The sequence below is a fragment of the Pan paniscus genome, chromosome 5, assembly GCF_029289425.2.
Source record: "Pan paniscus chromosome 5, NHGRI_mPanPan1-v2.0_pri, whole genome shotgun sequence".
NCBI classification, from domain to species: Eukaryota; Metazoa; Chordata; class Mammalia; order Primates; family Hominidae; genus Pan; species Pan paniscus.
Window position 1 is genome coordinate 90585613 of NC_073254.2, and position 14624 is coordinate 90600236.

Here is a 14624-nt window from a genome sequence, read left to right on the forward strand (position 1 = left end):
AGACTGGTTGCTATAAATGAATTACAAAAGATTATCGAACTAACAATGAGTATGAGGGCATGTGTGAAATTAAGAAATATTTATGATTAACAAGTATTCAATATTAATTCATTGTCCTGTGGGCACTTTGTTCTGTCTTCTTTAAGATCTTTCATTTGCAGGCCGGATGTCGTGGCTCATAACTGTAATCCCAGCATTTTGGGAGGCCGAGGTGGGTGGATCCCTTGAAGTCAGGAGTTTGAGACCAGCCTGGCTAATATGGTGAAACCCTGTTCTACTAAAACTACAAAAAAAGTAGCCAGGCATGCTGGCAGGCACCTGTAACCCCAACTACTTGGGAGGCTGAAGCAGGAGAATTGCTTGAACCCAGGAGGCAGAGGTTGCAGTGAGCTGAGGTGGAGCCACTGCACTCCAGCGTGGGCAACACAGTGAGACTCTGTCTGAAAAAAATAAAAATAAAGGAAAAATAAAATATCTTTTATTTGTAGAAACAGATACCTCTCCACGATACTCCTATTGACCATTGGTTCTAAAGTAACATATATTGCTTTCTGCTTCTCCCTCTCCCCCTTCTTCTCTTTATGGAGGAAATATCTATTGTCTCTAAAGCAACTTCTGTCTTATAATCAGCCAAGTCTAGGTGGCAAATTAAAGAAAAATGTAGCTGTTTCTATGCAAGGTTTTTAGATGAAGACGACATAATCTATTCTGGTGATGATTAAACTTTTTGGTTTTGGGACCCTTTACTCTTAGAAGCTTTTGAAGTCCCTAAATTGTTTAGGACCCCAAAGAACATTGTTTTATGTACGATATCTATCCACACTTACTGTATTAGGAATTAAAGCTAAGTAATATTTAACATACTTAACTCATTAAAAATAAGCCGGTAGCAAACCTATTACATGTTAACATAAAATGAAATGTTTTGAATCATGACTTCTCCAAAACAAAAAAAAGAAATTGCAAAGAGTGGCATTGTTTTATTCTCTCCAAGGTCTAACTTAATAGAAGGCAGCTGTGTTCTCATGGCGTCTTCTGCATTCGATCTGCTGTGGTATTTTGACTGAGGTATGATGAAGAAAAGCTGGCTTCACATAGTTATGTACTTGGAAAAGGGAAGATCTCACAGATCCACTGGAAGAGTTTGGTAGAGCTGAGGGTCCAACCACATTTCCAAGAACTGCTGAGCTGATTTAAGTAGGAATGGTGATACTAAATAAGAATCTTTGGAACAGCTAGCAGAACCACACCCCACTACAGCACTGGCTGGAGAAGAAGGTAGCTGTTGCCTATAATGTGAGCTAGTTTTACCTCTATAGGCAGGAACCTATATAGTGTGTGGTTGTGTGTGCAACCACCACCACAGGGGCCCCAGAACTCCTGTGTCCCAGTGACTTCCTTTTCACCACGTTTAACCCATTTCTGAATGACTGTCTTGTGCGGATATATCACACTGATAAATCCGTGTGATGAACACTGAAGTCACATGCTTGCACTCCAGTGGAGGCCGGGAGGTGTGGTTTTACTGAACTCTGTGGGTAAGGCAGACTTCACACAGAGGAAGTGTCAGATATAGAGATGGTGTTCAAAAGATTTTAGACAGATACAAATGTTGCTTGTCCACTACTATCATCTAGTTGAGAATCAGTTTCATTGGGGCATACAATATAGATGTGTAAAATATATAAAATGTGTTGCAAAAATGTAAAAATAAGATTTAAATAATCCCAGGCCGGGTGCGGTGGCTCATGCCTGTAATCCCAGCACTTTGGGAGGCTGAGGCGGGCGGATCATGAAGTCAGAAGTTCGAGACCAGCCTGATCAACATGGTGAAACCCCATCTCTACTAAAAATACAAAAATTAGCCAGGCATAGTGGCGTGTGCCTGTAATCCCAGCTACTCGGGAGGTTGAAGCAGGAGAATCCTTAAACCCAGGAGGTGGTGGTTGCAGTGAGCCGAAATCGCCCCACTGCACTTTAGCCTGGGTGACAGAGCTAGACTCCGTCTCAAAAAAAAAAAAAAAAAAAAAAAGATTTAAATAATCCCTAAAGCATCTTCAATATCCACTCCTCTTCCTTTGAAGAATACTTCCGTAGAGATTAGGATTTGAGCCTATAATTTATTTGTGCCTTACATAGCATTGGTTAATGAATATGAAGGTTACTCAATAACTTATGAACATTACTTAAAATTCTGTAACATCCTATATTATTTTGAAATAAGGTTTATATATATTTAGGCCGTGTATTTCTAACTAAGTTTTACCAAATAGAATCTTGTCTGATGCCTAGAAGCCACAAATACTCCTAATTAGCTGTTGCTTGTAAAAAGGAATCGTGGACAGATTGAGAATGGAGTTTGTTATTGATGCAGGTGTGACAAGGAGATGAAAAACAAAAGAGCTTTTAGAAGCAGCTAATAATATTGGAAGTTGAAAACATGCACAAGGAAGAAACTAGGAATGTGTTTTTGCAGGGCTTGTCTTTTCGTAGCTCCTTTGGAAAAATCTGGATTTATAAACTGAGATGTTATAGACTGTGGCCTGTAACCATTATCTTAAAACGTTGTATTTTCCTTAGCACAAGAGGTCACTGTATTCAAACTGGCATCTGAAACTTTAATGGGATATAAAATTTGGATTCTTTGCCAGAAGACTTTCATATTTTGTCTCATCCTGAAGTCAGTGACTCGGCTAGATTCCTTATTTTTAAAAGTGCTTACATGAGATTTTGTTTTGATAGTTATCCCTCATTTTAATTCTGCTGCTCAGAAATGTCAGGATTTCTGAGTAGATTGTCTCATATCAAACCTGAGCCCTTGATTATATGAGTCACAGCCTTCTATCATCCTCCATACCTACATACTAAATGTTTCACCTAGGCAAAACAATCCAAATATTTTTATTGCCCAGTTTTATATAGACTAATGCTGACTAGAATGCCCCCTTTCTTTCTCTACCAACACATAGCTCTTCTCTCCTCTTTCAGTCCTTTCTGGAATAAGGATAGGTGTAAATTAGATACATAAAGTGCCTTTCTCTACTTTAAAAAAGAAAAAAAGTATGACTCATGTCATACATTTAATGCTGTTCCAGCTAATTAATCCTGGCTGTGATGGTTAATTTTAGGTATCAACTTGACTGAGTTAAGGATTGCCCAGATAGTGGGTAAAACATTACTTCTGGCTGTGTCTATGAGGGTGTTTCCTGAAGCAATTAGCATTTGAATCAATATGCTGAGTTAAGAAGATTGCCCTCACTGTTGTGGGCATGTATCATCCAATTGTTGAGGGCCTGGAAAGAACAAAAAGGGAGAAAAAGAATGAATTTGCTGCCTCTTCTGGAGCTGGGACATCCATCTTCTCCTGCCCTCAGACATCAGAGCTCTAGGTTCTCAGGCCTCTGGACTCTGGGACTTGCACCAGTGGCCTCCCCGCTTTTCAGGCCTTCAAACTCAGAAAGAATTACATCACCAGTTTCTCCAGTTCTCCAGCTTACAAATGGCATATGTGGTACTTCTTGGCTTCTATAATCTTGTGAGCCAATTCCTATAACAAAGCATCTCTTATAGATTCTATATATCCTATTGGTTCTGTTTCTCTGGAGCACCGTAATACAATGACCATGCCTGGTCATCCTGTCACTGCAGCAACCCTTTATCCCTCATGTAGATGTCATGGCTGGCATGCAGAACACTTCCCTTCTACACATCTGGCTTTGTTCTCCATTCTAACCTTTTGGGGAGCATTTTCATTCTGAAGGGGTTAGAATGCCACAAATTACATTTCTAGTGAGTTATGCGTGCAAATTAAGTTCTGCCAATTAGATGCACTTATTGTGATTTGAAAGGGAATGTGAGGGAAGGCCACCTTCCCACTGCTGGTTTTTCTCGCTGGCTGATACAGTTGTGGAGACCTTGAATTTGTCTGCAGCAGCACTCCACTCTGTAGTTACTAGTCTTGTGAGGACCGTCATTTCCTTGATTAGGCTACATTACATGGCAAAGGTGATGGGATAGTCACTCCAGGGATCGTATTACCTTTTATAAGACTCTGCTGTAGCCTACTGGAGGCAGATTCTCCTGCTGGCTTTGAAGAGGTAAACTGCCATCTTGTGAAAGCACCATTGGCTGAGACCTGAGGGTGGCCTGTAGGAGCTGAAAATGATCTGTAGCTGACAGCCAACAAGAAAACAAGGACCTCATTCCTACCCTCTTAAGACTGTGAATTCTGCCAGCCATCTAAATGAGGTTCAACACAGAGGACTCCAAACCTCAGGTGAGGTCCCAGCCCTGCCCAACACTTTGATTTCAGCCTAGTGAGACCCTGAGCAGAAGAGCCTACTAACTGATTCCCAGTCTTCTGACCTGTGGAAAAGAAACTGTGAACTAATAAATGTGTGCTGTGCTAAGCCACTACGTTTGTGGTAATTTCTTAGACAACAATAGAAAAGTGTTACAGTATTCAAATTGCTATTACTGGGACATTGACCTCCAGAGCAGTGACTGGGCAGGCTTTAAGACCTTGTCCTCCCCTTTCTTGTAATTTGGGTAACTGGATCCTTATTTTGATTATTTATACACAAAATCCCTCTAAGATTTGCTCTGCTAAACTCTTGCCATTGTCTCTCTCAAGAGAAATGAAGCCCTACTACCTACAGACATTCTTCCATATGCCAACTTCCTGTTGATCAACAATAGTTTAAATAGTTACTGCTCTTGGATTCCTTCTTGCCATGTCTGCCTACATAAAATACACTGCTCTTGTTACTTTACAGTGGATCTCCTTTCCCTATGAGCTATGAGCCCCATATGTGAGAGTTAACACCTATTACTTACTGCAATAACTTATATGTATATAATTTATGTATATAATATAATATAATATGTAATATACATGTGTACTATGTTAGGCCTGCTAGACTGAACTTCCCTCAGGTGTATACAGCCTGATCCTTGCTCACCACCCAGAAGGTGGTTGTTTCCTTCTCAAACAGCCCCCTCTCATAATAGTTTATGTAGCTCAGCATTCTGGAATTGGGCTGAGGATACTAGAACTAGGCCAATTAGGCCTTTTAAGTGATACAGAATAATTAATCCTATTCAAAGTCATTCAAAAAACACCTATAATGCCTTTTTTTTTTTTTTTTTTTTTTTTTTTTGAGACAAGGTCTTGCTCTGTCACCCAGGCAGGAGTCCAATGGCACGATCTCGGCTCACTGTAACCTCCACCTCCTGGGTTCAAGTGATTCTCCTGCCTCAGCCTTCTGAGAAGCTGGGATTACAGGCGCCCGCCACCGTGCCCAGCTAATTTTTGTATTTTTTAGTAGAGATGGCGTTTCACCATGTTGGCCAGGCTGGCCTTGAATTCCTGACCTCAGGTGATCCACCCGCCTCAGCCTCCCAAAGTGCTGGGATTACAGGAGTGAGCCACCGTGCCTGGCCTGCTATTTGTTTTAATTTAGAAAATATGAGAAGAATCTTTAAAACTTCAAATTGCTATAAAATGTGTTGTATTAAATTCTTTTAGTTATTAGATAAAATGCACCATTTTTCAAAATACTAAAAGATTTGGACTCTCCTAAGATTTCTAATATCAATATAAGAAAGCTAGTAAAAAGTTCCACCTTGAAGTGCAGAGGGCAAGTGATGATTGACAAAGGTGGGAGGTGTTTGAGGAAGATGAGGCTGGGAGAGGTCAAGCTAATTGATATGGTTTGGATTTGTGTCCCTGCCCAAATCTAATATTGAATTGTAATCCCCAATGTTGGAAGAGAGGCTTGGTAGGAGGTAATTGGATCATAGGGGTAGACTTCCCCCTTGCTGTTCTTGTGATAGTGAGTGAGTTCTCATGGGACCTGGTTGTTTAAAAGTGTGTAGCAGGAGAGAAGGATCATCATGGTACACAGGAGGCAAGACTAGTTTGCAGCTCTGGACACAGCAGCGTGCGGAGGCTCACATTGTGAATTTAAGCTCCAGATCAACTGCAAGAACAAACCAGCAATCCTGAAAGGACCCACAGACCTCTGAAGGAAGCGGGCTGCTCCTGCAGGACCCAGGAGACACCCCAAATATATTCTGTGAGTGCCCTAACGGTGGAGGTGGGAAAGGGAGACCCTTGTCTCCAGAACACACAATCCCGCTGGAGAAGCTGAAGGTCTGTTTGTGGGAGACGTTTCTGACCTTGCCTGGAGCTGAGTCAATTTAGAGAGCCAAGTGAAATACAGGGGTAGAGAAAGCAGCAGAAAGGCCCTGGGAGCTTGCTGGGTCTCCAGGCAGCCCATTCCCACCTGGCACCACAGGGATCCATCGAAGAGTGGCCAGAGGAGCAAGGGGTAAAACTCCACTGGGAGAAGGAAAGCTCTAGCTGAACTTTGTAACAATTTGAGCGGGGTGAGAAGCCCCTTGGCCAGAACCTGGGGCAAGGCACAAATCTGGTATGCAGACTCCACAGGCGGGGAAGAACCAAGCTCTTTTCTTTCACAGCTGGGAGGTGGGTAGCCTGGGGCAAGTTTTCATGCCCATCTCAGCCACCACCACCTGGTAACAGATTCAGAGCTGTTGGGTGGGGCACGGTGGGAGTGAGACCGACTCTTCAATTTGCGTGGGAGCTGGGTGAGGCCTATAACTGCTGGGTGAGGCCTATAACTGCTAGCTTTCCCCCATGTCCCTGATAACCTGCATGACTCAGCACAGGCAGCCATAATCCTCCTAGGCACACAACTTCAGTGACCTGGGAATCTCACCCCCATCCTTAACAGCAGCAAGACCCACCCAAGGAGAGTCTGAGCTCAGACACGCCTACCCCCGCCCCCACCTGATGGTTCTTCCCTACACACACTGGTGGCTGAAGACAAAGGGCATATACTCTTGGGAGTTCTAGGGCCTTGCCCACCACCAGTACCTCTCCATACTACCACAGCTCATGCTTTCTGGAAAGTGCCACCTCCTGGCAGGAGGTCAAACAGCACAAAAATAGAGCATTAAACCACCAAAGTGGCTGGGTGCGTGGCTCATGCCTGTAATCTCAGCACTTTGGGAGGCCAAGATGGGTGGATCACCTGAGGTCAGGAGTTTGAGACCAGCCTGGCCAACATGGCAAAACCCCATCTCTACTAAAACTACAAAAATTAGCCAGATGTGGCGGTGGGCACCTATAATCCCAGCTACTCAGGAGGCTGAGGCAGGGACAATCGCTTGAACCTGAGAGGCAGAGGTTGCAGTGAGCTGGGATCGCACCACTGCCTCCACCCTGGGTCTCAAAAAAACAAAACAAACAAACAAACAAAAAAACAAAGCTAACCCCCATGGAGCCCATTGCACCCCCCTGCCACCTCCACCAGAACAGGCACTGGTATCCATGGCTGAGAGACCCATAGACGGTTCACATCACAGGACTGTGTGCAGGCAACCCCCAGTACCGGCCCGGAGCTGGGTAGACTCACTGGACGGCTAGACCCAGAAGAGAGACAACAATCACTGCAGTTCAGCTCACAGGAAGCCACATCCCTTGGAAAAGGGGGAGAGTACTGCATCAAGGGAATACCCCATGGGACAAAAGAATCTGAACAGCCTTCAGCCCTAGACCTTCCCTCTGACAGAGCCTACCCAAATGAGAAGGAACCAGAAAACCAAGTCTGGTAATATGACAAAACAAGGCTCTTTAACACCCCCAGAAAATCACATTAGTTCACCAGCAATGGATTCAAACCAAGAGAAATACCTGATTTACCTGAAAAAGAATTCAGGAGGTTAGTTATTAAGCTAATCAGGGAGGCACCAGAGAAAGGTGAAGCACAATGCAAGGTAATCCAAAAAACGATACAAGAAGTGAAGGGAGAAATATTCAAGGAAATAGATAGCTTAAAGAAAAAGCAATAAAAAATTCAGGAAACTTTGGACACAATTCTAGAAATGCAAAATGCTCTGGAAAGTCTCAGCAATAGAATTGAAGAAATAGAAGAAAAATTCACAGCTCAAAGACAAGGTATTCAAATTCACCCAATCCATCAAAGACGAAGAATAAAGAATAAGAAAATATGAACAAATTCTCCAAGAATTCTGGGATTATGTTAAACAACCAAACCTAAGAATAATTGGTGTTCCTGAGGAAGGAGAGAATTCCAAAAGCTTGGAAAACATATTTGGGGGAATAATCAAGGAAAACTTCTCCGGCCTTGCTAGAGACCCAGACATCCAAATACAAGAAGCACAAAGAACCCCTGAGAAATTCATCACAAAAAGATCATCATTGCCTAGGCACATTGTCATCAGGTTATTCAAAGTTAAGATGAAGGAAATAATCTTAACAGCTGTGAGACAGAAGCACCAGGTAACCTATAAAGGAAAACCTATCAGATTAACAGCAGATTTCTCAGCAGAAATCCTACAAGCTAGAAGGGATTAGGGCCCTATCTTCAGCCTCCTCAAGCAAAACAATTATCAGCAAAGAATTTTGTATCCAGCAAAACTAAGCATCATATGTAAAGGAAAGATACAGTCTTTTTCAGACAAACAAATGCTGAGAGAATTCACCATTACCAAACCACCACTAGAAGAACTGCTAAAAGGAACTCTAAATTTTGAAACAAATCCTGGAAACACATCAAAATGGAACCTGTTTAAAGCATAAATCACATAGGACCTATAAAACAAAAATACAAGTTAAAAAGCAAAAACAAAAAACAAAAAAAAAACAAAGTACACAGGAAACAAACAGCACAATGAATGCAATGGTACCTCACATTTCAATTCTAACATTGAAGGTAAATGGCCTAAATGCTCCACTTAAAAGATACAGAACTGCAGAATGGATAAGAACTCACCAACCATCTGCTGCCTTCAAGAGACTCACCTAACACATAAGGACTCACATAAACTTAAAGTAAAGGGGTGGAAAAAGGCATTGCATGCAAATGCACATGAAAAGCAAGCAGGGGTAGCTATTCTTATACCAGACAAAACAAACTTTAAAGCAACAGCAGTTAAAAGAGACAAAGAAGGACATTATATAATGGTAAAAAGCCTTGTCCAGCAGGAAAATATCACAATCCTAAACATATATACACCTAACACTGGAGCTCCCAAATTCATAAAAAAATTACTAATAGACCTAAGAAATGAGATAGACAGCAACACAATAATAGTGGGGAACTTCAATACTCCAATGACAGCACTAAACAGGTCATCAGGACAGAAAGTCAACAAAGAAACAATGGATTTAAACTATACCTTGAAACAAATGGACTTAACAGATATATATAGAACATTCCATCCAACAACTGCAGAATACACATTCTATTCAACAGCACATGGAACTTTCTCCAAGATAGACCATGTGATAGGCTATAAAACAAGCCTAAATAAATTTAAGAAAATTGAAATTATATCAAGCACTCTCTCAGATCACAGTGGAATAAAACGAGATCAAAAGGAGCCTTCAAAACCATGCAAATACATGGAAATTAAATAACTTGCTCTTGAATGAGCATTGGGTCAAAAACGAAATCAAATGGAAATTTAAAAATTCTTCAAACTGAATGACAATAATGACACAACATACCAAAACCTCTTGGACACAGAAAAGGCAGTGCTAAGAGGAAAGTTCATACCCTAAACACCTATATCAAAAAGACTGAAAGAGCACACACTGACATTCTAAGGTCACACTTCAAGGAACTACAGAAACAAGAACAAACCAAACCCAACCCCAGCAGAAGAAAGGAAATAACCAAGATCAAAACAGAACTAAATGAAATTGAAACAAAAAAAAATACAAAAGATAAATGAAACAAAAAGCAGGTTCTTTGAAAAGATAAATAAGATTGATAGACCATTAGCAAGATTTTTTTGGTCTCTTGTAATTTTAATTGAAGTAATCCTATTTTTTTAACTTTCTTTATAAGCACCAAATTTTAATATCTAAGTCAATTTTTGGGGAAAGAAACACCATCAAGATCTTCCCTCCAGCAAAACAATGATGTTCACTCCTCCAAATATCTAAATTGAAGGTCTACCAAAACAAAAACAAAAGCCCACAGAGAAATAAAAAGGAACAAAAATCACATTCTAATGGGGGATCCGTGCATTTAGCAGTCTTCGCTGTGCTGTCTAACCATCCTTCATCTGACTTTCAAAAAAAATAACACCCTAAGCTCATCAAAATATACATTTTCCGTTTGCTTTTTTAAATTAAAAATAATTATTAAAAAAAGGAAAACTTTAAGGAATTCACAATCAATTGCCTGACTCATTTCGATGTCATGTACAGCATATGGAGGTCAGGAAGGCTATTTGCAGCACATGTGATTAGGGGCTATTGATCGTCAGGGTTTAGCTTTCTTCCAAACAGTGTAAAATACCCACGATTCCAAGTATGAAGGGACACAGAGAATCTCCTTTGAAAATTCCACAGGACAATACAGGCGCCCCAGCTGTTCTTCATAGAGCGACAGCGCTTCTGTCAGACTGACACAGTTCCCCTGTGTAAAATATTTCCCATCCTGTTTCAACACTTTCATTGAGAGGTCAAGAATCAGCCTGAGAAACTCCCATGTGGAATCTTCTTCTGGAGAAGTGGAGATTGGAACAGCTGTGAAATCATTAATCACATAATCAAATTATCTCCCTTCTTTGGTGTACCTCTTCAGTACCGGAACACAGTCTTCTATTAGAACCTGAGAGCAGTCTCCTTTAAGATTGTCTAAGACATCGCCACACGTTTTTTGCATGTATTTCTTACACCCATCAATCACCATTTGGTCAATCTCTACCATAGTGACCATCTTTGGTTTTAGTTTGACTATTTCACACAATATGCCTCCATCTCCACCTCCCAGAATGAGTACATCTTTGCCAGTGTAATCTTCTTCGCCACTGCCCATGATGGCCCGGGTATATGCCAAATCACTCTCTGCCAAATTAACATCCCCACTAAGGATGAGAATATTTCCAAACTGCTTCGAGTGTAGAATTTTTATATTTTGACAAGATTAATCTTCGTCATATACCACTTCATCTATGTCATATTCAACCAGGCGCCCATCGGCGGTGAGCCAATATCTGTCAATGGCTCCTCCTCGCACTATGGGTGGTAATCGTTTCACCCACCCAGTACTGTCCTGACTCAATTCTTTCATTCTTTCTTCTACTTTGTTCAAAATACTGTCGATCTCTTCTTTGCCTTGCACATCACCATCATAACTCTGAAGGTCCAGCAACACCAATCCATGTGGGTAAATTCTCAAATTGGCAAAGCTGCCGTTCTTTTTTGTGTAGGTTGCTAAATAGCCATGGTCCTGCCAGGTGTGCACCGACTCTGCCATCCCCTGCTCCTGGAAAATGGACTGGAGGCCTTTTAGAACAGTCTCACCATCAGCTTTGGCGCCAAGTGTGAAGTCGAGGATGCTGTGCCATGCTGCTGCCATAGTGAGGCGAGGCCCTGTGCCATGCCTAGGGGAGCGGCGGCGGGAGGCTGGGGGGCCGCATGGCGTGTCAGGCTGCGGCCAGTGGGGAGTGCCGACCACTAGCAAGATTAACCAAGAAAAGAAGAAAGAAAATCCAAATAACCTCACTAAGAAATGAAACAAGAGATATTATAACTGACACCACTGAAATACAAAAGATCATTCAAGGCTACTATGAGTACCTTTATACACATAAATAGAAAACCTAGAAAAGATGGATAAATTCCTGGAAAAATACAACCCTCCTAGCTTAAATCAGGAAGAATTAGATACCCTAAACAGACCAATAACAAGTGGCAAGTTTGAAATAGTAATTAAAACGTTACCAACAAAAGAAAGTCCAGGACCAGACAGATTGACATCAGAATTCTACCAGACATTCAAAGAAGAATTAATACCAATCCTTTTGACACTATTCCACAAGAAAGAGAAAGAAGGAACCCTCCCTAATTTGTCCTATGAAGCCAGCATCACCTAATACCAAAACCAGGGAAGGACATAACCAAAAAAGAAAACTACAGACCAATATTGCTGATGAACATAGATACTAAAACCCTTAACAAAATACTAGCTAACCGAATCCAACAACATATCGAAAAGATAATCCACCATGATCAAGTGAGTTGCATACCAGGGATGCAGGAATGGTTTAACATACACAAGTCAATAAATGTGATACACCACTCAAACAGAATTAAAAACAAAAATCACATGATCATCTCAATAGATGCAGAAAAACCATTCAACAAAATCCAGCATCGCTTTATGATTAAAACTTCAGCAAAATCGGAATACAAGGGGCATACTTTAATGTAATAAAAGCCATCTATGACAAACCCACAGCCAACATAATACTGAATGGGAAAAGTTGAAAGCATTCTGTCTAAGATCTGGAAGAAGACAAGGATGCCCACTCTCACCAAGCCCCTTCGACATAGTACTGGAAGTCCTAGCCAGAGCAACCAGACAAGAGAAAGAAATAAAGGGCATCCAAATTGGCAAAGAGGAAGTCAAACTGTCACTGCTGACAGTATGATCATTTACCTTGAAAACTCTAAAGATTCCTCTGGAAAGCTCCTAGAACTGATAAAAGAATTCAGCAAAATTTCTGGATACAGAATTAATGTACACAAATCAATAGCTCTTCTATACATCAACAGCGACCAAGCAGAGAATCAAATCAAGAACTCAACAACTTTCACAATAGCTGCAAAAATAAAAAAATAAATAAAATACTTAGGAATATACCTTACCAAGGAGTTGAAAGAGCTCTACAAGGAAAACTACAAAACACTGCTGAAAGAAATCATAGATGATACAAACAGACGGAAACACATCCCATGCTCATGGATGAGCAGAATCAATATTGTGAAAATGACCATATTGCCCAAAGCAATCTACAAATTCAACGCAATCCCAATCAAAATACTGCCATCATTCTTCACAGAATTAGAAAAAACAATTCCAAAATTTATGTGGAACCAAAAAAGAGCCCACACAGCCAAAGCAAGACTAAGCAAAAATAACACATCTGGAGGCATCACACTACCTGATTTCTTTCTTTCTTTCTTTCTTTCTTTCTTTCTTTCTTTCTTTCTTTCTTTCTTTCTTTCTTTCTTTCTATTTTTTGAGACGGTGTCTCACTCTCTGTTGCCCAGCCTGGAGTGCAGTGGTGCAGTCTCAGCTCGGTGCAACCTCTGCCTCCCAGGTTCAAGCGATTCTCCTGCCTCAGCCTCCTGAGTGCCTGGAATTACAGGCACCTGCCACAATGCCTGGCTATTTTTTTTTTTTTTTGTATTTTTAGAGAGATGGGGTTTCACCATGTTGGCCAGGCTGGTCTCGAACTCCTGACCTCATGATCCACCCCCCCCCCCCTGGCCTCCCAAAGTGCTGGGATTACAGGCATGAGCCACTGCACCTGGCCCTGGTTTCAAACTATACTATAAGGCCATAGTTACCAAAACAGCATGGTACTGGAATAAAAATAGGCACATAGACCAATGGAACAGAATAAAGAACCCAGAAATAAACCTAAATACTTACAGCCAACTGATCTTTGACAAATCAAACAAAAACATAAAGTGAGGAAAGGGTACCCTATTCAACAAATGATGCTGGGATAACTGGCTAGCCACATGTAGGAGAATGAAACTGGATCCTCATCTCTCACCTTATACGAAAATCAACTCAAGATGGATTAAGGACTTAAACCTAAGACCTAAAACTATAAAAACTCTAGAAGATAACATTGGAAAAACCCTTCTAGACGTTGGCTTGGGCAAGGATTTCATGACCGAGAACCCAAAAGCAAATGCAATAAAAACAAAGATAAATAGCTGGGACCTAATTAAACTAAAGAGTCTTTGTACGGCAAAAGAAACAGTCAGTAAACAGACAACCCACAGAGTGGGAGAAAATCTTCACAATCTATAAATCTGACAAAGGACTAATATCCAGAATCTACAACAAACTCAAGCAAATCGGTAAGAAAAAAACAATCCTACCAAAAAGTGGGCTAACGACATGAATAGACAATTCTCAAAAGAAGATATACAAATGGCCAACAAACATATAAAAAAATGCTCAACATCACTAACTTTTCACAATTAATAGAACACTCCAAATTATTCGTATTCAGTTTTTATTGAGAAAATCTGAAAAGAATTGACTAGAAATGCGAATCAATCTATTAGTACAGCCAGTGCCAAAATAACAGAATAAAGATTCTCACCGTGTTCAGATACTTTCCAAAATTTAAAATAATTAAAATGTAAAAGGCAAAAATAGTTTCAGAAAAGAATAAGACTGACATTTTCAGATGTTCTGCCAAAGCAAAGCTGCCTCTTCTGTCGTGTAGCAGCCTGACAGGCATGATCACCGATGGGCAAATGAGGGGCCGTTGATTCCCTACAAATCCAGCCCCCTACCCACCTCCACACCACCCCCTCTGCAGTCGGTCAAGGGAACCAAGCCACCACTCCAGAGTCAGGTCACTGGAAAGATGCTTAGGCGTGAAATGTCATAGCTATTCCAGTAATTGAAGCATAAGACATATCCTATTTTTCTACTAGATACATTTTTAGGGCACACTCAGAACCAGTTTAAGACCTACATATCATGATTTAATTTAAGCCCTCTCAGAAAACTTTCTTTTCTCCAAGC

The 14624-nt window shown here is 41.0% G+C and overlaps 1 pseudogene; it reads right to left on the minus strand.

The window, feature by feature from the left end:
* Nucleotides 1–10210: 10210 nt before the first annotated feature.
* On the minus strand, nucleotides 10211–11569 carry LOC100976750 (spermine synthase-like; annotated as a pseudogene).
* Between the last annotated feature and the right edge of the window lie 3055 nt (nucleotides 11570–14624).